The sequence below is a fragment of the Phoenix dactylifera genome, chromosome 4 (genome assembly GCF_051530095.1).
Source record: "Phoenix dactylifera cultivar Ajwa chromosome 4, Ajwa_hap1_PhDact_Kaust_v1.1, whole genome shotgun sequence".
NCBI classification, from domain to species: domain Eukaryota; kingdom Viridiplantae; phylum Streptophyta; class Magnoliopsida; order Arecales; family Arecaceae; genus Phoenix; species Phoenix dactylifera.
The window spans coordinates 27408584-27431776 of NC_143193.1; the positions used below are offsets into that span (position 1 = coordinate 27408584).

The 23193-nt window shown below is 40.6% G+C and overlaps 1 pseudogene; it reads right to left on the reverse strand.

The window, feature by feature from the left end:
- Positions 1–2704: 2704 nt before the first annotated feature.
- On the reverse strand, positions 2705–2802 carry LOC149753761 (small nucleolar RNA R71; annotated as a pseudogene).
- Between the last annotated feature and the right edge of the window lie 20391 nt (positions 2803–23193).

The following is a 23193-nucleotide window of genomic DNA, read 5'->3' on the forward strand; positions in this document are numbered from 1 at the left end:
AAAGTTAAAATGCACATTGGGTTCAAAAAGATGCATCATAGTAGGTGACTAGTCAACCACATGGGGTCAGTCCCAGTTGCACACTAAAAGGAGCATTATCCGACTAGGTGCAGCCACATCCAATGATCAAGCTCAGCCATCCAGGTTCATCACCCATGAGTCCAAGGCCACAGCATCCCAGCGTTCCAAGCTTCCTTCAACGTCCACACGTCTGCCTCCCAGCTTAGTGACCGTGATCCCAGGACCCGTGAAGCTTCCACGTTCGCATCCCAGCATTCATCAGCACACGAACGCACACCTCTTCCCAGCAGAATTTCCAGCCGCATCTCAACTTCCATGAGCCCGTGTGCGATTTTCCAGCATTCCTTCCGATCCACCATCTACCTCTTCCGGATTAGCAATCAACCCGTCTGAGTCTATGATCCCAGCTCTGTGATCAAGCTCTTAGCCGTCCGTGAAGCTTCCTTCACGCGTCTCAGCTTCCTTCACGCGTCCGGAGATCCCGCTGCCAGCCCGGATGTATGCTTCGAACGACCACCCAACCTCCCAACGTCCTGAGATCCCAGCTTCTTCTATCAGCTCCCAGCTCCGTGCGTTGCATTCCTCCCAAGTTTCCTTCAGCGTCTTCCTCGCAGCCCACGCGTCCATCCGAAGATCCTGCATCCAGCTTCTCCCAGATCTAGGTCCCGTGCGTCCACGAGATCCCAGCATTTCCGCATCCTTTCTCAGCAAAGATCCGACTTCATCCCAGCATCCAATGCATCTCAGAGCCCCCAGCCATCTGCGTGTGATCAGCTCCCAGCGCCCTGTGATCATCCCGTCCGCTTCTCCCGCGATTCCGCTTCATCCATCCGTGCATCCCATCATCCCAGTCGTCCGTGTCACGCTCATCTCCACGTATCCCGTGGGATCAGGGATCGATCTCAGCTGGTCTTCACCGCGTGCGCGAAAGGGGGGGAAGGGAGCTGGTTATCTAGGCCATTCGAAAGAAACAGGGGCTGCCATCCCTCATACGAAAAAAAATAGAGAGGCCCTCTGCCATTCAAAAGAAAAGTAAGGGAGAAAGGGAAACAGGGGATGCCCTGTTTCCGAAAATAAAAAGAAAAAAAAAGAAATAAGAGGAAGAGGGGAGTTCTTTTATGTTTATGGCTGGCTAATCCCTTAGGTGAAGGGTGATGGAGGAACTTTTGATGTCTTATTTTCTTTCAAGTAAATTCTGAACATTGCTCTCTTTGCTTTACATCTATTAATATGTTTTTGATTCTTGCATGCTTATTTATGCGATAGATCTCTTATGGTTTATATTTTTTTGATTCATGAATTGTTTCGATGTTTGATTTGTCGTAGACGTAATCGGCACGATAAATACTTAGATCTTGAATTCATGTTTTCAAATTATATACTCCATGATTAGAACTATTCTATCTGATTGATCCTTAATCAAGAATCCCAGAATTTAATTGTTGAAAATAATATCATCGAAGGGGATTCCAGATCCCTACACCATCTTAATCTATCCAAATTTCAATTCTCTGTTTACTGATTTATTTTCTATTTGCAAAACATCATCTTTATCCACAAATTTATTGAATTAATTAATCTAAAATTATATTAAATAATCTAATATATATTTCGTTCCCTGAGGATTCGACCTCGGACTCCCGAGAATTTACTACTTGTGCGATTCTCCTGCACTTGGGAGAACAATTTTATTTTTGCATCAAGTTTTTGGCGCCGTTGCCGGGGAACGGCTGATTTATTAGTATAATTTTAGAGTTAATTTTTAGTTGATTTGTTAGTATTTTTCTTAAAAAAAAAAAAATCTTTATTGCTGTTTTTTTTTCCCTGCACAGTCTACATCAAACTCTGATATCAAAAAAATTAACCGTCTGATTGAACTCAAATTTGGTCGTCAGGTGCAGAACCTGTGTTTCTTTCATCTGAACGGTCTGATTGATATTCTGATACTTTTATGACCATTAAATTAATATAAACTTTGCTGCTGTTTGCTTTGAATTTTCTGTGTTTAATTTTTTTTTTTTAGAATCAGAATTTTATTATCATCATATCTCATTAACCCTTGTTGCTAATTGAAAATTGATAAGAACTTTAAGAAAAGATCAAGGGTAATCAATAAAAAACAAAAAAAAAACAAACAAATAAATAAACTCTGAAATTTTGTATTCTAGGTTGGAATAGGGACAACACTGGACGCCTGAATCGACAAACATTTGACAATTCCTTAGATCATAATATTGAAAATCTTACGCAAAATCTCAGATCTGGTGAGATGGCTGATGATGTAGGAAGTCACCATGGTAATGAAGGTAGACCCCCAGTTATGACACTTCGACAATACTTACATCCCACTAGGACTAGTCAACCTTCATGCATGATTATTCCTGGAAATGTAGGACACTTTGAAATCAAACCAGGAGTAATTCAATTGCTGCCAAAGTATCATGGAATGGAATCCGAGAACCCTTATCTTCATCTTAAGAATTTTGAGGAAATTAGTATCACATTTAGAGTGCCAAATATATCAGAAGATGTCCTTAAATTAACCTTGTTTCCTTTTTCCTTGAAGGATAAAGCCAAAACATGGCTGAACTCCTTGAGACCAAGATCGTTAGGAACATGGCATGATATGCAAAGAGAATTCTTGAAAAAATTCTTTCCCGCACAAAGGACTAACTTTTTGAAAAGGCACATTAGTAATTTCCAGCAAAAAGACCATGAAACATTTTATGAATGCTGGGAGAGATTTAAAGATTTACTTCTCTCTTGTCCTCATCATGGGTTTGAAACATGGAGAACCATTAGTTTCTTTTACGAAGGGTTGTCTCCACAGTTGAAACAATTTATAGAGACTATGTGCAATGGTCTATTTCTGGAAAAGCAACCCGATGAGGCATGGGACTATTTAGACTCTCTCGCAGAGACTGCACAATTATGGGATACAGGGGATAGAGTGAATAAACCTTTGCCTAAGACTACTAGCATTCCACACGGGGGCCTTTACAACCTTAATACTCAGGATGATATTCAAGCTAAAATGGCAGCCCTTACTAGGAAGGTAGAGGAAATTGAACTTAGAAGGACTGAACCCGTCAAGACCGTAGAGCATAACAACGAGTGTTGTAGGATTTGCGAGATGCCTGGCCATCTCATCACTGATTGCCCCACAATACCCGCATTCAAGGAAGTCTTGCACGATCAGGCCAATGTTATGAATACCTATCAAAAATCTTTCAATAATCCTTTTTCGGGTACTTACAACCCTGGATGGAAGAACCATCCAAATTTCAGGTGGAGGAATGACCAACCTCAACAAGTATATAACCCAACTCCTCCACCTCCGCACCCTCATTATGCACATGCACCCCCTCAAAAACCCAGTCTCGAAGAAACTTTACAATCTTTCATGCAAGGTCAAGCTAAAATCAATGATGAATTAAGAAATCAACTGACAACGCTGACCACTGCTTTAAGTGATAAAGAGAAGGGTAAGCTACCAGCTCAACCACAACCTAACCCTCAAGTCTACGGCGGTAGCAATGCATCATCTTCAACTTCGCATAAAGAGCAAGCAAAGAGTATAATAACATTGCGAAGTGGAAAGATTATTGACCGACCAGTCCTAGAACAAACTCAAGCCATACCTGATTCTGACCCTTTAAAGACAAAAGAAAAGGATAACGAAGAAACTGAAGCACCAACATCTACTGAAAAAATTGAATGTCCTTTTCCTGCACCATTTCCACAAAGATTAAAGCCCTTGCAAAAGCTTGAACCAAACTCTGAAATTCTTGAGCTTTTTAAGCAAGTAAAAATCAATGTACCTCTTCTTGATGCAATCAAACAAGTGCCTTCCTATGCAAAATTTTTAAAAGATTTGTGCACTGTCAAGCGTCGTTTAAATGTCAAGAAGAAGGCATTTCTGGCTGAAAATGTGAGTGCAATTTTACAGCATAACATTCTTCCTAAATATAAGGATCCAGGTTGCCCAACTATCTCGTGCATCATTGGCAATTTTAGGATTGAGCGAGCATTGCTAGATTTAGGAGCGAGTGTGAATTTGTTGCCATATACGGTATATGAGCAACTCGGTTTGGGTGAGTTGAAGCCAACAACTGTGACCTTACAATTAGCTGACAGGTCAGTGAAGGTTCCTAGAGGGATTATCGAAGATGTGTTGGTCCAAGTAGACAAGTTCTATTTTCCTGTTGATTTTATCGTACTGGACACACATCCGGCTTCCAATTCACCATCTCAGATTCCGGTCATCTTAGGACGCCCATTCCTTGCAACTTCTAATGCATTGATCAATTGTAGGAATGGTGTCATGAAGCTTTCTTTTGGAAATATGACCTTGGAACTGAACGTCTTTAGTATAGGTAAACAACCCAGTGATCATGAAGAAAGTAAAGAAGTTGAATGGGTTGAAACCATTGCGGAAGAATATCTGTTAAAAGAAACATTTACTGAATCGGCCGACAATGGTTTGATAGATTGGTGTTCTGAAGGTACTGCTGATGATACGATCCCACCTATTTTAGATAACTCGGATGTCATGATGGTCAATGGGTGGAGACTGAGAATAGAGGAATTTGAACAGTTGCCACCTCGAGAAGCAAAGATAGTACCATCCCATGAACAAGCACCTAAGCTCGAGTTGAAACCTTTACCGAAGGAACTCAAGTATGCCTTTCTTGGATCCGATGACACTTTTCCTATAATCATCTCATCTGATCTTGATCATGCCCAAGAAAGAAAATTACTTGGTGTTCTAAAGAATCATAGAGGAGCTTTAGGGTGGTCTATTGCCGACTTGAAGGGGATTAGCCCTTTAATTTGCACACACCGGATATATTTGGAGGACAATGCCAAAACCACAAGGCAAATGCAATGCAGGTTGAATCCTACGATGAGAGATGTGGTTAAAGCAGAAGTCCTCAAGTTGCTTGACGTGGGTATTATTTACCCAATTTCCGATAGCAAGTGGGTGAGTCCAACTCAAGTCGTGCCCAAAAAAGCAGGTCTGACGGTAGTCAAAAATGAGCAGGGTGAGTTAGTCCCAACTCGTGTCCCGACGAGTTGGCGCATGTGTGTTGACTATCGCAAATTGAATTTGGTCACTAGGAAAGATCACTTTCCCCTACCCTTCCTAGACCAAGTTTTGGAAAGAGTTGCAGGACATAATTTTTATTGTTTTCTCGATGGCTATTCCGGATACTACCAAATCGAGATTTCACCAGAAGATCAAGAGAAGACTACTTTCACTTGTCCTTTTGGTACATTCGCTTTCCGTCGGATGCCGTTCGGGTTATGTAATGCACCTGCAACATTTCAAAGATGCATGCTCAGTATTTTTGAAGACATGAACGAGAAGTTTTTGGAAGTGTTCATGGATGATTTTTCTGTTTTTGGCGATTCTTTTGATGATTGTTTACTACATTTACAAGCTGTCTTGGCTCGGTGTATAGAAAAGAACCTGATACTGAATTGGGAAAAATGCCACTTCATGGTGCCAAAGGGAATTGTCCTAGGACATATTGTTTCATCGAAGGGCATGGAAGTTGATAGAGCTAAGATTGACTTAATCGCCAAGCTACCTGCACCCAAGACGGTTAGAGATGTTAGATCATTTTTGGGTCATGCCGGATTTTATAGGAGGTTCATCAAGGACTTTAGTGTCATAGCCCGACCATTATGTAACCTCCTATCCCTTGATACACCGTTCAATTGGACTGAAACATGTCAAGAGGCATTCGAAAAATTGAAGGCTATGCTTAGCACTGCACCCATCGTGCGACCACCTGATTGGTCGTTACCTTTTGAGATCATGTGCGATGCTAGTGACTATGCGATAGGAGCTGTCCTAGGACAACGCAAGGATAATAAGCCATATGTCATCTACTATGCAAGCAAAACCTTAAATGATGCTCAAATGAATTACACCACCACCGAGAAGGAATTGCTTGCAGTAGTATTTGCATTAGACAAATTTCGTTCTTATATCCTTGGTGCTCCTATTGTTATCTTTACAGATCATGCAGCGCTAAAATATTTATTGGAAAAGAAAGATGCCAAACCACGCTTAATATGATGGATACTTTTACTCCAAGAATTTGACATCACTATCAAAGATAAAAAGGGAGTAGAAAATGTTGTTGCTGACCATTTATCACGGCTAGTTTTTAATGATTCGGTGCCACAGTTGCCCATCAAGGACTCGTTCCCTGAAGAGCAATTGTTTGCACTTTCTACTATGCCATGGTTTGCTGATATTGTAAACTTTCTTGTCACGAACCGGATGCCGGAGCATTGGGGATCGAATGATAAGAATAATTTTTTACGTGAAGTAAGAAGTTATTATTATGATGCCCCCTATTTGTTCAAGTATTGCAATGATCAAATCTTTAGAAGATGTATTCCGGATCATGAGATACAAAGTGTACTCTCTTTTTGTCACGCCAATGCTTGCGGAGGACACTTTGCATCTAAAAAAACGGCAGCTAAGGTGTTGCAATGTGGTTTTTATTGGCCTACACTATTTAAAGATGCCCACGAGTTCTGTAGGACATGTGACCCATGTCAACGTGTTGGAAGTCTAACTCGTAGGCAAATGATGCCTCTTCAGCCCATTACTGCTATTGAAATTTTTGACATGTGGGGTATTGATTTCATGGGTCCGTTTCCACCATCTTTTGGCCATGAGTATATTTTAGTTGGTGTTGAGTATGTGTCAAAATGGGTAGAAGCTGTTGGCTGTAGAACTAATGATCACAAACCTGTTTTGAAATTTCTGAAAGAAAATATTTTTTCACGATTTGGGATGCCCAAGGTTATAATTAGTGATGGGGGAAAATATTTCTGTAATAAGCCTTTTGAGATCTTATTACGAAAGTACGGTATCACTCATAGAATTGCAACTCCTTATCACCCGCAAACTAGTGGCCAAGTAGAGTTAGCCAATCGGGAGATTAAACGAATTTTAGAGAAAACGGTGAATCCATCACGCAAAGACTGGTCTTTAAAACTTTCTGACGCATTGTGGGCTTACCGTACTGCTTATAAAACTATTCTTGGTATGTCCCCGTATCGGCTAGTCTATGGAAAAGCATGTCATCTACCTGTTGAATTAGAGCATAAATCATATTGGGCCATTAGAAAATTGAACTTTGAATTGTCAGATGCTGGTTTAATTCGAAAATTACAATTAAGTGAGTTGAATGAAATTCGTCGGGATGCGTATGACAATGCTAGACTTTGCAAAGAACGAATGAAAAGTAGGCATGATAAATCAATTCTAAGAAAATCTTTTGAACCTGCACAAAAAGTTCTTTTGTATGACTCTCGCTTACATCTGTTTCCTGGAAAGTTACGATCAAGATGGACAGGTCCTTTCATTGTAAAAACTGTTTTTCCACACGGGGCAGTTGAAATTGAGAATCCACAGGATGGTCAAATTTTTAAGGTAAATGGACACAGATTAAAACCTTTTCTTGAAAATTTTGCAGATGAAGAGGACTCCTTTCCCTTGGGGGAGCCTTCTTATGACTGAGCATGACGGCCAAGGTATGTGTATATTAGTTAGAATTATTTTTTTTCTTTTATTTTTCTTCTTATTTTGCAGGTCTTCTTTTCTGAAAATCAACAGCTCAAGGTATTCTTCTTCTCTCCAATATTCTTTTCTCTATTGTTTCTCACATATAGTTTTCTTGCATCTTTTACATTGAGGACAATGCAATATTTAAGTTGGGGGGAGGAAAATATTTTGATCAAAAAAAAAAAAAATTGTTTTTGCATTTGATTTATTCTAGTATTTTCTTTTCTGAGCAAATGCACATGTATTTTCATATTGAGTTTGTGCAACTATTAAGGCAAGGAACACATGCATACTATGATTGATCAGGGACCTATTATTAGATCCCCACACATGTACTTAATGATAATAGGAAGGCCTCAGGAGTTCATATTTGTTAACTGCATTTTTGTTAGCCTTATCCGTAAAAGAAGTATGAGTATCCTTGTTCGTACCATAAGGTTCAGGATTTGGTTTTCACATAAAGATAGAGGTTGAATATCCCGACTAGATTACTTAGGTGCCTTATGATCCGACCTTGGTTGACCTATAGTCACGATGCAGTTACATATATAATAAAAATATCTATATGGTTCAGTCTATCTTTTCTTTTCTTGCATGATAAAAACTGATAAAAAAAAAGAAAAAAGAAATCCTTATGATGACAAGTCTGGCCTCGTGGTGTAGTCTGATTCGAGTAATTAAGCCCGAGGGGTGTTTCACCTAATGTCTTGAGCCAACTGGATCGGGGGTCATTGGCTGAAAGCTCGCTACACGGATCTTACTAGAGCCTAATGGGGTTGGACTATTGTAATCGTCATATGTGTTTTAGAAATAAAAATAACAATAAGCATGAATAAGGTTGGTTGGACTGAACCTAGTGACATGTGGTAATGGCTGGTTTGACTCCATTGTATTGGACCTCTGTGTACCCAGGTTGTTTATTTGGGATTGATAGTTCTTTCTTTATATGCGAACCATTCTTGACAAATTTAGACAACAAGTGATATTCTGAAAATTTGATGGATCAGGTTCTAATAAATTGTAGAAAACATTTGTGGACTTGAGTAGTGCACCTAAAACTCAGGCGGTGCTCTGTTGTGGTGGAGGTATTAGTACTCTGAGAAAGTCATATGATTTGATGCACACTACACTTTTATATTCCTTGCTTTGACAGTTGCCATACTTGAAAATATATATCGATTAATTACATGTGTATTAGCTTAGAATTTATTTCACATTTTTTTTATTATGATCTCATGTCATGTTATATCATGTATGATGTTTGTGGGTAGCATCCCTGAAAACCCTCACGAGACAACACTCGTCCACTAGGGTAACCTAGGGGTTTAACGGCTTGTTGCACGTGCTAAGTGCAATCGTGATTCCTACGAAAGTGAGTACTTATCTTAATTTTATGCAATTAGTTCTAATAAAATATCAAAGGTTAAACCACACCTTTTGTACTCTCATTTTATTATTTGCTCGTTAATTGCTAGAGACTAGCAATAAGCTAGTTGGGGGGTGTGATGAGAGCACAAAAGTGCGATCTACACATCACTTAAATTAGTATTATTGCTAACAAATAATGATAGAAGTGCTGTATTGATATTATATTTTTGTGGGGTGCAGGTGATCGGAAATCAAAGTTAAAATGCACATTGGGTTCAAAAAGATGCATCATAGTAGGTGACTAGTCAACCACATGGGGTCAGTCCCAGTTGCACACTAAAAGGAGCATTATCCGACTAGGTGCAGCCACATCCAATGATCAAGCTCAGCCATCCAGGTTCATCACCCATGAGTCCAAGGCCACAGCATCCCAGCGTTCCAAGCTTCCTTCAACGTCCACACGTCTGCCTCCCAGCTTAGTGACCGTGATCCCAGGACCCGTGAAGCTTCCACGTTCGCATCCCAGCATTCATCAGCACACGAACGCACACCTCTTCCCAGCAGAATTTCCAGCCGCATCTCAACTTCCATGAGCCCGTGTGCGATTTTCCAGCATTCCTTCCGATCCACCATCTACCTCTTCCGGATTAGCAATCAACCCGTCTGAGTCTATGATCCCAGCTCTGTGATCAAGCTCTTAGCCGTCCGTGAAGCTTCCTTCACGCGTCTCAGCTTCCTTCACGCGTCCGGAGATCCCGCTGCCAGCCCGGATGTATGCTTCGAACGACCACCCAACCTCCCAACGTCCTGAGATCCCAGCTTCTTCTATCAGCTCCCAGCTCCGTGCGTTGCATTCCTCCCAAGTTTCCTTCAGCGTCTTCCTCGCAGCCCACGCGTCCATCCGAAGATCCTGCATCCAGCTTCTCCCAGATCTAGGTCCCGTGCGTCCACGAGATCCCAGCATTTCCGCATCCTTTCTTAGCAAATATCCGACTTCATCCCAACATCCAACGCATCTCAGAGCCCCCAGCCATCTGCGTGTGATCAGCTCCCAGCGCCCTGTGATCATCCCGTCCGCTTCTCCCGCGATTCCGCTTCATCCATCCGTGCATCCCATCATCCCAGCCGTCCGTGTCACGCTCATCTCCACGTATCCCGTGGGATCAGGGATCGATCTCAGCTGGTCTTCACCGCGTGCACGAAAGGGGGGGAAGGGAGCTGGTTATCTAGGCCATTCGGAAGAAACAGGGGCTGCCATCCCTCATACGAAAAAAAACAGAGAGGCCCTCTGCCATTCAAAAGAAAAGTAAGGGAGAAAGGGAAACAGGGGATGCCCTGTTTCCGAAAATAAAAAGAAAAAAAAAAGAAATAAGAGGAAGAGGGGAGTTCTTTTATGTTTATGGCTGGCTAATCCCTTAGGTGAAGGGTGATGGAGGAACTTTTGATGTCTTATTTTCTTTCAAGTAAATTCTGAACATTGCTCTCTTTGCTTTACATCTATTAATATGTTTTTGATTCTTGCATGCTTATTTATGCGATAGATCTCTTATGGTTTATATTTTTTTGATTCATGAATTGTTTCGATGTTTGATTTGTCGTAGACGTAATCGGCACGATAAATACTTAGATCTTGAATTCATGTTTTCAAATTATATACTCCATGATTAGAACTATTCTATCTGATTGATCCTTAATCAAGAATCTCAGAATTTAATTGTTGAAAATAATATCATCGAAGGGGATTCCAGATCCCTACACCATCTTAATCTATCCAAATTTCAATTCTCTGTTTACTGATTTATTTTCTATTTGCAAAACATCATCTTTATCCACAAATTTATTGAATTAATTAATCTAAAATTATATTAAATAATCTAATATATATTTCGTTCCCTGAGGATTCGACCTCGGACTTCCGAGAATTTACTACTTGTGCGATTCTCCTGCACTTGGGAGAACAATTTTATTTTTGCATCATTAAGGGAGTTTGAAATTCAAACCAAACCTGAAAAAGTTGTCAGTCGCGTCCCAGGCGCTTCGGAGACGTCTCCGCTTCAACGCGAGACGTCTCGGCTGTAAGATTTTACTTTTGACGTTGTTTGGGGTCGACTCGGCGCTTTACGGGGACGACTCCGATGATGAACGGTTTGAATCCTTGTTTTTCTGTTTTTCTGAGAGGGTCGCCTTGGCACTTTACGGGGACGTCTCGGCTTGTTTGCGCTTTTTGCATGGGGACGACTCCGCTGCCTTGGGGACGACTCCGCCGTTATATCTCCGAAAAACAAGTCTTCTGGAATTCTCTGAGAGAGTCGACTCCGCTCTTTCAGGGGACGTCTCCGCTGCCTTATCACCAAAAAAGACATCCTCTGGAATATCCTGAGAGAGTCGACTCCGCACTCTCTGGGGACGACTCGGAAACTCAGCTTTTACTTGCGGGGACGACTCCGCGTACTGTGGAGACGGCTCGCGCGCATCTCTTGAAATCGGCCTTTCTGCCGCCACTGAGAGAGTCGACTCCGCTTCTGAGAGAGTCGACTCCGACCCTGCGAGACGCCTCGCCAGGTGCCGGGGACATCTCCAAACGTGCCAGTTCTTCCTGTTTGTGCCAGAGACGTCTCTGAAACAAACCGGAGACGTCTCGGCTGTCCCTGATCTGTTTTCTTCATCTCAAAAATTCTTCAATAAATTCATAGAAATTATGGAAACTTGCCTAGACATTTCTTAACAATATTCTTAATTAAACACATAAAATCCTCAAGTAAATTGTTAAGATAAATGGAATTATACTCTAATGTTTTGTATTCATCAAAATCCATTAGGGGGTCAACAGTGTATCAGGGTAAGTATTTCAGTGATCCTCTCCCCATGTCCTACAAAGGGTAATCTGGCCATTTTTCCTTGAAGACAGGACTCGCAAACTGGATATGACTCGAAAGTCAATGAGCCGAGAAGCCCATCTTTATCCATTTTGTTCATTCTGTCCTCTCCAATATGGCCAAGCCTGAGGTGCCATAAATATTTTTGGTTTATCTCATCCCTGGATCTTTTGGATCCTTTGGCACTCACTTCTTGCTCAGACACATTTACAAATACATCCATATGCAAATGATAGAGACTGTCAATCATAAAACCACGTGCGACTATTTTATTTCTGAAATAAATAGAACAACAGTCTTTGTCAAATGTAAAAATATGACCTTCCTGTGCTAGACATGAAACAGAAATCAAATTTCTGCTAGCAGCAGGTACATAATAGCAGTCTCTAAGTAATAAACTAAAACCAGACGGTAGTCGCAGAGGGTAGGTGCCTACAGCCACAGCAGCAACTTTTGCCCCGTTGCCAACCCGAAGGGTTACCGCACCTTCCGCCAGCCTTCTACTTTCCTTTAGACCCTGTATGGTAGTGCACAGATGAGCACTAGAACCAGAATCTATAACCCAACTAGAAGTAGAAGAAACCGTTAGATTAGTTTCAATTATGAGCAAGTCTATACCTTCTGAAGGTGTGTCACCTTTCTTGTTCTTCAGGCTCTCGAGGTATGAAGGACAGTTCCTCTTCCAGTGGCCGTCGACATTGCAGTGGAAACATTTTCCTTTGTCATTGGCCCTTTTCTTTTGAAACTTCCTTCTTTGGCTTCTTGTCTTTCTTCTGCTTCTTCGCAGGCTTCTTTTTCCTCTAAGTAGACTTTCTCTTGGAACCAGAAGTCAGCTCAGCAACAAGAACATTGCCCCTTGAACCTTTCAAGGCTCCCTCAACAGTTACCAACATATTTATTAGTTCAGTCTTAGTGCATTCAATCTTATTCATGTGGTAGTTTACTATAAACTGTCCAAATGAATCAGGAAGGGATTGAAGGATCAGATCTACTTGCAATTTCTTGTGCATGTTCATACCGAGCTTCTCAAGCTCCTCTAGGTCCTTGATCATAGTCAGACCGTGATCATGGACAGACTGCCCCTCGCTCATCTTTGTTTTGAAGAGCCTCTTGGACACTTCAAAACGAGCTGTGTGACTCTGCTCACTATACAACTCTTGCAGGTGTGCCAGTATGTCCCTAGCAGTCTTCATATTCTCATGCTGGCATTGTAGTTCACTGGACATGGATGCCATCATATAGCACTTGACTCTAATGTCATCATTCAACCACTTTTGATGCATCTCACGCTAAACATCAGTAGCACGTGTTGGTAGTGTGGGGATATCTGAATCGAGTACGTAGCCTATTTTCTCACAATTCAAAACAATTTTGAGGTTTCTTAGCCAGTCTTTGTAATTTGTACCGGTCAATCGGTTGGTCTCAAGAATACGGGTCAAAGGGTTTGAGGCTGACATTATGATCTGCAGAGAGTAAAGATTCTAGTTAGACTTTTGTACTTGATCCTTAATCTGTTCTAAGGACTTTTAGAACAAATGTATCTCCCACTATTTTCTCGAATTCCTCACACTTCCCTGGTAGGAAAACGAAAATCCTACACGACTAGGGTTTCTAGTAGGTACTGCGGTCTCACCAATCTACATGGCACCTCACCTAACAGTTATTGGTGACACATCATGTCTATAGAGAGGTCCAGCCCCCCGATGCAACTTGACTACTGTATCCAGCCGAGACAAATCAACATCAGAAAGACCTTAGCAGCTCTATTACAGTGGAAGACCTATTGACTTAATATTGGTTAATCAGGTCATAGTGTTTGCAACTTGAGCTCTTCATAAGAGGTAATCGAACAATTGGCCAGGTAAGCAGGTGGGAGGCTCCTCTTACTCAGAGAGTAAGGTCCTAATTAAGTAACCACCTTTCATGCTTTCCTAGACACCAATTAGATCAAGTAATCTAATATGACTTGCTCATGTCGGTTCACTTTCGACTTGATTGAGGAGGTTTTAGTTTAGGTCTCATTGGGTTTGCTACATCACATGTAAACCTATCTACCCGACTCTCATTCACATCACATGCAAACGGCACATTGCAGGCAGTTATAATCGCAGCATCAAATAAAGCTAAACTTTAAAAGGGTGATGATCATGGATCTAATTAGGTCGTATTACAAGCACATGCACGTCAATCGATCAATTGGTCTTCAACTCTTGAATTGGTTCCAAGCCTCCTTGATTCGATCCTTGACCAACTCTTGATCCAATCGCCATCAACCGCTTAGACCCCCTGTTCATCTCATGCCTTGTCTTCAACTTGATCATTGACGTACATCACATCACAGAAATACAACCAGATGTAAAATAAAAATAATAATAAATTACATCTTCTTTTAGGAGGCACGCAGGCCTCTCAAAATATCAAATAAGATGCATGCAAGCATCTGAAAAATTACATGACATTGCAGATCACATCGCAGGTCTTTACATTTAATACCAAAAGGTTTTGAATCCTATAATCATCACCATATGCATCAATTATAATTTTCAGATCTGAGAATTAATTGATTATGTTATGACATAGGTTGCTGATCATGCTAATCATGATTCTAAACTTTGTAATCTCATTAATAATGCAATTAGAATCATCATCTTATCACATAAAAATCAGCATGCAAAAATTCAGCAACCCTGAAAAATCTGCATACAGAAATTTTCAGCACGCATAATCCTTCAATTTTCAGATCTAGGATGCCTTTAGATAATTAATTCTTACCTTAATCTACGAAGCCTAGGCTCTGATACCACTGTTGGGAACCCGCCCATGCCGCAGAAAATTTAAAAAAAATCAGATGGCAGCGGAATCAGCATAAGCGGGATCGACGTTCATCGCATGAACGTGTTGCAAGAAACCGTTCGTAGATAGATAAGAATTAAAACTTTTAGAACCTTTAGAAGATCAGATCTTCACCTTGTGCGGGTAGATGATCACCGCAAACGGGAGTTCGTGGTTTTAGGATGAAGGTTCGCTTGAAGCCGCACAAGCGTCCGGCCTCTACGGGTATCCACACGAAGCAGAGGACCAATCCAAGCTCTCTATCTCCCCGGGGTGCTAGCTCCCTTGCAGAGATTACTTTGATGGCTGATCACCTCCCTTTACTTCAACTCTTGAATGATAGAGGGGGGAGGAAGAAGATGAAGGGATCAAGGGAGAAGATCCAAAAGGCTAGATGCAGCCTTTCCTTTTCCTTGTGTTGAATCCCAAACGAAGGAGGAAGAAGAAGACTATCAAGGCCCTTTTCCTTCTTGCTTGCGGCTGATCCAAGAGGAGAGAAGGGTGGCCTCGAATTGGAGAGGAGGAGGGCTTCTAATGATGCCCTAGGTCAGCCGCCCACCTCCCTTTTTAAAGTCATGAAGGGCTCCTACAAGTTACGAGCCCTTGACTTATTTCCAAGAGGGGGCGCCGGCCCCTTCTCTTCATGTCGCACCAATCAAGAGGAGAGGGGCTCATGCCCCTCTTACTTGGTTAACCTAATCCTCCTCCAAGGAGGATTAGGTGTCCTTCTCATAGTTTAGTCCTAATCTAATTAGGATTAACCAAATCATGAATCAATCGGGTTCAATCTATGCTAGTCCTAATCCAATTAGAACTTGAATGAACCATGACTCTATTGAACTCTTCAATCCTAACCCAATTAGGAGTCATGTTGATTCATTAGATTAATAATTAATTATGACTTAAGAAATTCTAATCTAATTAGGACTTGTTTAATTCTAGACCTAATTCAATTAGGACTCTAATTTGAATTCGAAGTCCTAATCCGATTAGGACTCTAGGAATCCTATTCTAAGTAGGAATCCAATTTTAATTCAAATCTCCTAATCTAATTAGGATTGTAGGAATCCTACTCCAAGTAGGAATCCCAGTCCTACTCCAATTAGGATTCTCAGTCCTAATCCAATTAAGACTCTAGGAATCCTACTCGAAGTAGGATTCGTGTTTTAAGTCTAATTAATCAATTCCCATTCCTTCTTCAATTTATTATCAATCGAATTGATTACTCGTGATTCATAATCACTTTCCAACCATCGGATCGGTCAATACTTCTAGTGTGTGTGACCTCATAGGTTCTACTCTGACTGGTAGTGAGATATTTTGTGATCTCTATTACAATATCATTGAAAACTCCTTTCAATGGGTCGGAACGATTCCAACTCTACTCATTAGGGTTTATCGATCATCAAGATAATCCCTATGAGTCCCACCATCCACCAGTGACACCTAGCAGCATGTAGTGGCTACCCAGCAGAATAGAATAATGAACCTCTAGGTGCAGTTATCATGTGATACAGTCCTACTATCGTGGATCCCTACAGGACGGAGGTCATGGACAACTCGTCAAACCCCATCGTCTGTCATATGTGAAGATTTATTCGACTTAAGTTCGAGAGTAGAAAACTCTTTCTCCACTGTGCATATTGCCCCAGCCGAGGTCTTACGAACTCAGTCTTATAAATCACATAGGATCTCTCCTTATCTATCAAGGTCGATAGATTCCTTATAGGTGAATACCCTACTCCTACAGTGAACCTACTGCAGCCAATCTACACTGCATAGACCCATATGGCTAGAGACCATGTATGTGTGCAATCAAACTACAATAACCTCACTGTGAGTAGCCGAAGCACCGCAGGTCAAAGGACCAGTCACACTACTGCAACATCAAGCAAGTCACTGACGAGTGGATAGACATCCAAGTGACTTCTTGTATTGGTCACGCTCTGTACCCTTGTTCTCTAACAAGCACCTGCACTATTACTTCAGTGTCTCCACACCGTGGACTCGAGTCTCGTCCATCCATAGGGAAAGTAATGTGTGCACTGATCTTATCGGATCGATCACCGTCCTCGTGATGATCCATCGATCAGGAGCGTTTAGAAATTAATCACTAATGATACATGGCTCAAATTCTCAACTCTTGAGAATATGCATCATCATCTTATTAATTCCTTGGACGATTCATAGACACAATAATAATATGAATGAAAAAGATGCCTTTCATTTATTCAATAATAATAAAGTCAAGTACAAATTATGTCCTAGAATTAATAATGTGTCAGCCAAAATTAGCTTCTAGGGCATACATCTAACAGTGTCTTGGGGTGCACCGAACCACTATACATCGTGGTGTTTGTGTTGTGGCTTCACTTGTGATTATTCTTGCATTATCTTTCATCTTTGCTATAGTTTAATTCATTGAAGTAATTTAAGAAAGCATCCACCGCACTCAACTAAGGAAGTTTTTAAAGCACTAAAAATTTGGAAAAACCCAATTCATCCCCCCTCTTGGGTTGTCACCTTGGGCAATAGTTTTAAAAGAAAAAAAAATTCAGCATGCTTAACACCGAAGAACCTAGGATTCACTTTCACCACGACAGTCCAAGGAGCCCCATGCTACTCCGGCCATACCCTACTACGACCGTCAATGCCTTACCGTTTTCAAGAATGGACTTCACCGCGCGCCACAAGTAAGCTCTGGCTGCGCGCAGTCCCCCTTATGATGGGAACGGGTCATACCTCTGCTACTTGAGTTACCCTACTGGTGAAAGTGATACCTAGGTTCTTCGGTATTAAGCATGCTGAATTTTTTTTTAAAAAACCATGGCTGAACCTGATCGGATTGCCTACGTACCCCTTCATAAGGGGGATCAAGCCATACGTAGTTCTTTTTAAATTTTAAAATGCAGCAGAAAAACCAAATCAAACAATTTAATTCATGCATGCTTACAAGATCAAATCTAGAAATCAGCACCTTAAGAACACATAGGATTATGCCAGAATCGTTTAAACAATTATGCTAAAACATTCATGCATGATTAACTATCAGATCTGAAAGGTAAACACTCTATTTTAATTAATCTTCGAATATCCATCGAATGGATTCTGGAGATAACTCCGTGAGGAGCCCCAAAGGAGGGTAAAATCTCGGAGAATCAGACCTAGACCCTGACTCCAAAATAAAATATTGATGTAGGATTAATACCTTTTATGATAGAAGAAACTTGTGGATCTGATCCTTGACTTTGCAGCCACGCACACGAATGGCCTCTATGAGAAGTACACGCGAAGCCCTAGGTAGATCGTCTTCCGCGGGAGTGCTAGCTCGCGCAGGAACGTTGCAATGGCTGAAGCTTTCACCTTCTAAATACTCAACCTTTGATTGTTCTTCAAGGAGATGGAGGATGGATGTGAGGAAGAAGGAGAAGAAGGGATGGAGGCCCTCAGAGAATTTTTTCAGAATTTTTTGACACCTCTAAATATGGTATATGTTGAACCAAAGGCATGGGGGTCTTTTATAGCCAAAAGACCATCCCACGCCTCACACCTAATTTAGCCAACTAATTTGGCTGAAAAAATTTCCAAAAAATTCTGGTGGTTTGGCAGCTAAAAGGAGATAAACATATCCAAATTTTGTACATTTTGGATCCCTAAAAGATAGGAATGCATGCGTCCAAAGTTCAGCCGCAGACCACCCTATTTCTTGCGCCATGCAATCCCTACAAATTAGGAAATTCATCTAAATCTTTCTAAAAAGATTTAAGGATCCATTTTTATAAAAAGTATAGCCCCACGCCTCCTCTCTTCTCACGCTAATTTTTGGCCAAAAATAAGGAGGATAGGTATGGAAAATTTTGGGGACAAATTAAGATGTCATTTTTCTCCAAGAAGATAAGGATGGGTTCCTAAAATTTAGGGATTCTTCTTCTTATCCAATTCTGATTATTTGGACTCATAATCCTCATCAAATAAGGTCTTATAATTGATTTGAATCAAGCCCAATCCAATTGGGTCAAGTCCCATCAATTGGGTCAAGCTCAATCCAATTAGGTCGAACCCAATCCAATTAGGTCAAACCCTGATGCAGCCCAAATTGAATCATATTCAATTTGGCTCAACCTAAGCCCAATTACTCAATCAAATTGAGTTCATTAGCAATCTAATTTCTAATTAATCCTCCAATAATACAATAATTATTTTAATGCAACTTTTGCTTTGGATAATTTGTCAATCGAATTGACCAAATTACCTTTGAATGATTCTTAATCATCAATCAGCCATTTGATCAACCTAAAAACTTCTATGCGTGTGATCTCATAGGTTCGAACCTAAGCCGGTAGTATAGGAACGTCTTCCTATACTAATCGATGTGACCATCTAGCAATGGTACCCGATGTCCGGATAGGCCGAATATATGCGAAGCAAATATTCTGGAATCCTGGACTATGGTTACTGTATAATTCAATCCCTTTGACTCCTAATGCCAGGATGACTTAGAACTCACTATCAACCCTATAATTAGTACGTCCATTATGTGATTAACTTTAGATATCCCGTGACTCCTCACTGGGATTATCCTGGCCAAGGTTTTGCTAAATTAATCATAAGACATTATCTCCTGTTTCTAGGAGAGGTCAATTCCATCTCGACTCACAACTGACTACGCAAGTACTTGACTGCACCCAGTGACCTTCTGTCACTAAATTAGAAATTCAGGTAGTCCGGTACCAAAGTACAGTGAGTTGCTTGTTAGTCACAGGTTGCGATCTCAGGTCAGAGGGCCAAACTTATACCCATATCCACTCGGAACATCTCTTGACAGTAGAGCGTTCCGAAATTGGTCACGTTCAGTGAAATGTACTCCTACACTTCACCTGTATGGCATACCAGTGTCTCCATACTCCTTGGTTAAGAGGACAACCAACGTATATGTCACACAACGACCTAATCTCGATAATGTTGTCGTCCTAGTAACAACATATCATTTGGTCGTTAACAAGTTTAAGGACTCAAAGATAAATCCTCCTTTATCATAACATAAGTCCTAAGGACTTCATCATATAAGAGTTCATTTGAAGATGAAATGATAAATAATGCCAAATAATACTTTATTAATTTGTCAATTCATTTACAAAATTCAATCATCAATATGCTGACGATTGACATTTAGGATATAATTCCCAACAACTCCCACTTAGCCTAAAGCCAATCGGCATAGTATCTAATACCCATCTTCGACTTGTGTTCGTTGAACTCTTTGATGCCGAGAACTTTGGTAAATGGGTCAGCCAGATTTTCTTTTGTATCAATTTTCTGTAGAATCTGCCACTGTGTGCAGCTTGGAACTCTTCCAGCAGATAGCACCACCCTTAAGAGTAAAGATATAACTTGACACGCTCTTGCTATCATCTTGATCTGACTGAAAACTTGAGTCGGTATATCTCTTAAGTTTTAAGTCAGAATCACCGTAGACAAGCCCACTGGTCTTTAGTATTTCTCAAATACTTAAGAATGGTTTTTACAACCTTTCAGTGGTTGCTTCCTGGATCAGACTGGTATCTGCTCACTACTCCTAGTGAGTATGCCACGTCTGGTCTAGTACATGTCATGGCATACATTATAGATCCCACTGTGAAGCATATGGAATTCTATCCATACTCTCTCTTTCTTGAGAGGTTGTCAGACAATCCCTTTTAGAGAGGTTAATTCCATAGCCCATCGGAAGATAGCCTTTCTTGGAATTAATCATACTGAACCTTTTCTGTATAGTATCAATGTATGTGGATTGGAATAATCCAAGCAATTTTTTAGATCTATCTCTATAGATCTTCATCCCTAGGATGTATGATGTTTCTCCCAAATCCTTCATGGCAAATTGAGATGATAGCCATACCTTTATTCCTTGTAATGCAGGAATTTCATTTTCGATTAAAAGAATGTCATCCACATACAAAATAAGAAATATAATAACTGAACCATTTATCCATTTATAAATGCAAGGTTCCTCTTCATTCTTAATGAAGCCATATGTTTTGATTACCTTATCAAAATGTATATTCCAACTTCGTGAAGCTTGCTTTAATCCATAAATGGATCTTTGTAGCTTGCACACCTTAGACTCATCTGTAGATGTAAAACCTTCAGGTTGTATCATATATACCTCCTCTTCTAAATCTCTATTTAGAAATGCGGTCTATACATCCATTTGCCAGATTTCATAGTCTAAATATGCCGCTATCGCAAGCACAATCCGAATGGACTTGAGCATTGCCACAGGAAAAAATGTCTCGTCATAGTCAATACCATAACGTTGACGATATCCCTTGGCAACCAAACGGACTTTATAGGTCTCTACCTTTCCGTCTGCGCCCCGTTTTCTTTTGAATATCCACTTACACCCTATGCGTTTAATCCCTTCGGGTGGGTCAACTAATGTCCATATATCATTGACCTTCATGGATATCATTTCGGATTGCATGGCTCCAAGCCATTTATCAGAGTCATACCTCTGCATTACATCCATAGATGTGATCAGATCCTCATCATTTTCATCAAGTTCGATAGGATCTCCATCCCGGACCAAGAAACCGTAGTATCTGTCCGGCTGACATGGTACTCTACCTGATCGCCTTAATGGTGCATCTAAGATGGGTTCTGGATCTGATCTAATCAAATCTGACTCAATTGGTTCAGTGGATGGTATCGGGTCTTCTACATGTTGAACTTTCCTAAGCTCAACATTAGAGCTTTTAGTTCCTTCACTAAGGAAATCTTTCTACAGAAAAATAGCTCTATTGCTTACGAACAACTTTTGTTCTTCAACAAAGTAGAAGTAATATCCTTTAGTTTCTTTAGGATAACCAACAAAGAAACTGTCAGGTTACCTACACATGCGTTGCAACGATCGCAGCGGAAAGACGCACGTGGGGTCGTTCATCTCATGAACGTTCTGAGGAATGTAGATTTCAAAAAAATTCGGAATTCTCTAACTCAGAAGATCATGAAATCTGAAGGAAAGGATTAAAATTAATTACTTGATTAATTTTCAGATCTACTATTAAAAATTATAAAGATCAAATCTTTACCTTTGAGCGGATAGATCTTCACTGCTATTTGATGATCGTGGAAATCAGGTTCGTTTGAAGCCGCACAAGTGTCCGGCCTCTATGGGTATCCACACGAAGATCTAGATTGATCGAGGTTACGATCTCACCGGGGTGCTAGCTCCCTTGCAGAGATCCCTTTGATGGTTGGAACTCCTCGAAGCAATCAACTCTTGATTGCTTCCAAGAGGAAAAAGAAGGAGAAGGAAGAAATGCTTTCTTTTCTTTTCTTTACCATGGATGAAGAAGGAGGGAAGAGAGGAACACCTTCCTCTCTTTATTTTCTTCCATGTAGCTGACCAAGATGAGGAAGAAGAAGCCATGCTTGCTGCCCCTCTTTGTGCCTTGCGGATGGAAGAAGAAGAGGAGAGGGAAGGCGGCCGCCAAGCATCAAGAAAAGAACCCCTCCCTTCTAATCCTAATCAAATTAGGATTTAGATGGCTTTTGGTTCATTGAATCCTAATCTAAGTAGGACCCAATTAGTCTCCCTATTTGATTCACATGAATCCTAATCTAATTAGGAGTTATCTTTATCTATTGGACCAAAATTAATTAGGACTCTAAGAATCCTAATCCAATTAGGACTCATATAATTTTAGTCCTAATCCAATTAGAACTTTTAGGAATTCTACTCCAAGTAGGACTGTAATAATTTGAAGTTCTAATCTAATTAGAACTCTAGGAGTCCTATTTCAAGTAGGACTCTTGAACCTTATCAAATAAGATCGAGTCCAATTAATTAAGTCCAATTGATTCAATCAAATTGCAATTAATTACAATTAATTCCTTCTTCAACTCACTAACTCTTAGTGGGTTAAACCAATTATCAATCAAATTGACAATTACAAACTATTGTGATTCCAAATCACAAGCCAACCATTAGATCGATCAGATCCTCTATTGTGTGTGACCCCATAGGTTCTATTCTGTCTGATAGTCAGATATATTGTGATCTCTATCACAACATCATTGAAACTCTTTTCAATGGGTTGGAACAATTCCAACTCTTCTCATTCAGGTTCACTGATCATCAAATGAATGCCTCTGAGTCTCACAATCCACCAGTGACACCTAGCAGCATGTAGTGGCAATCCAGCAGAATGGAATAGATGAACCTCTAGGTGCAGTTAGCATATGATACAGTCCCTCTATCGTGGATTCCGACAGGATGGAGATCATGGATAACTTGTCAAACCCCATCATCTGTCATATATAAAATTTATTCAACTCCAGTTCGAGATTGGAAAACTCTTTTTCCAAAAACTACCTTGGCCAAGGATTTACGAACTCAGTCTCATAAATCACATAGGATCTCTCCTAATCTATCAAGGTCGATAGATTCCATCTAGATGCACCCCTACTCCTACAATGAATCTACTGCAGTCAATCTGCACCACA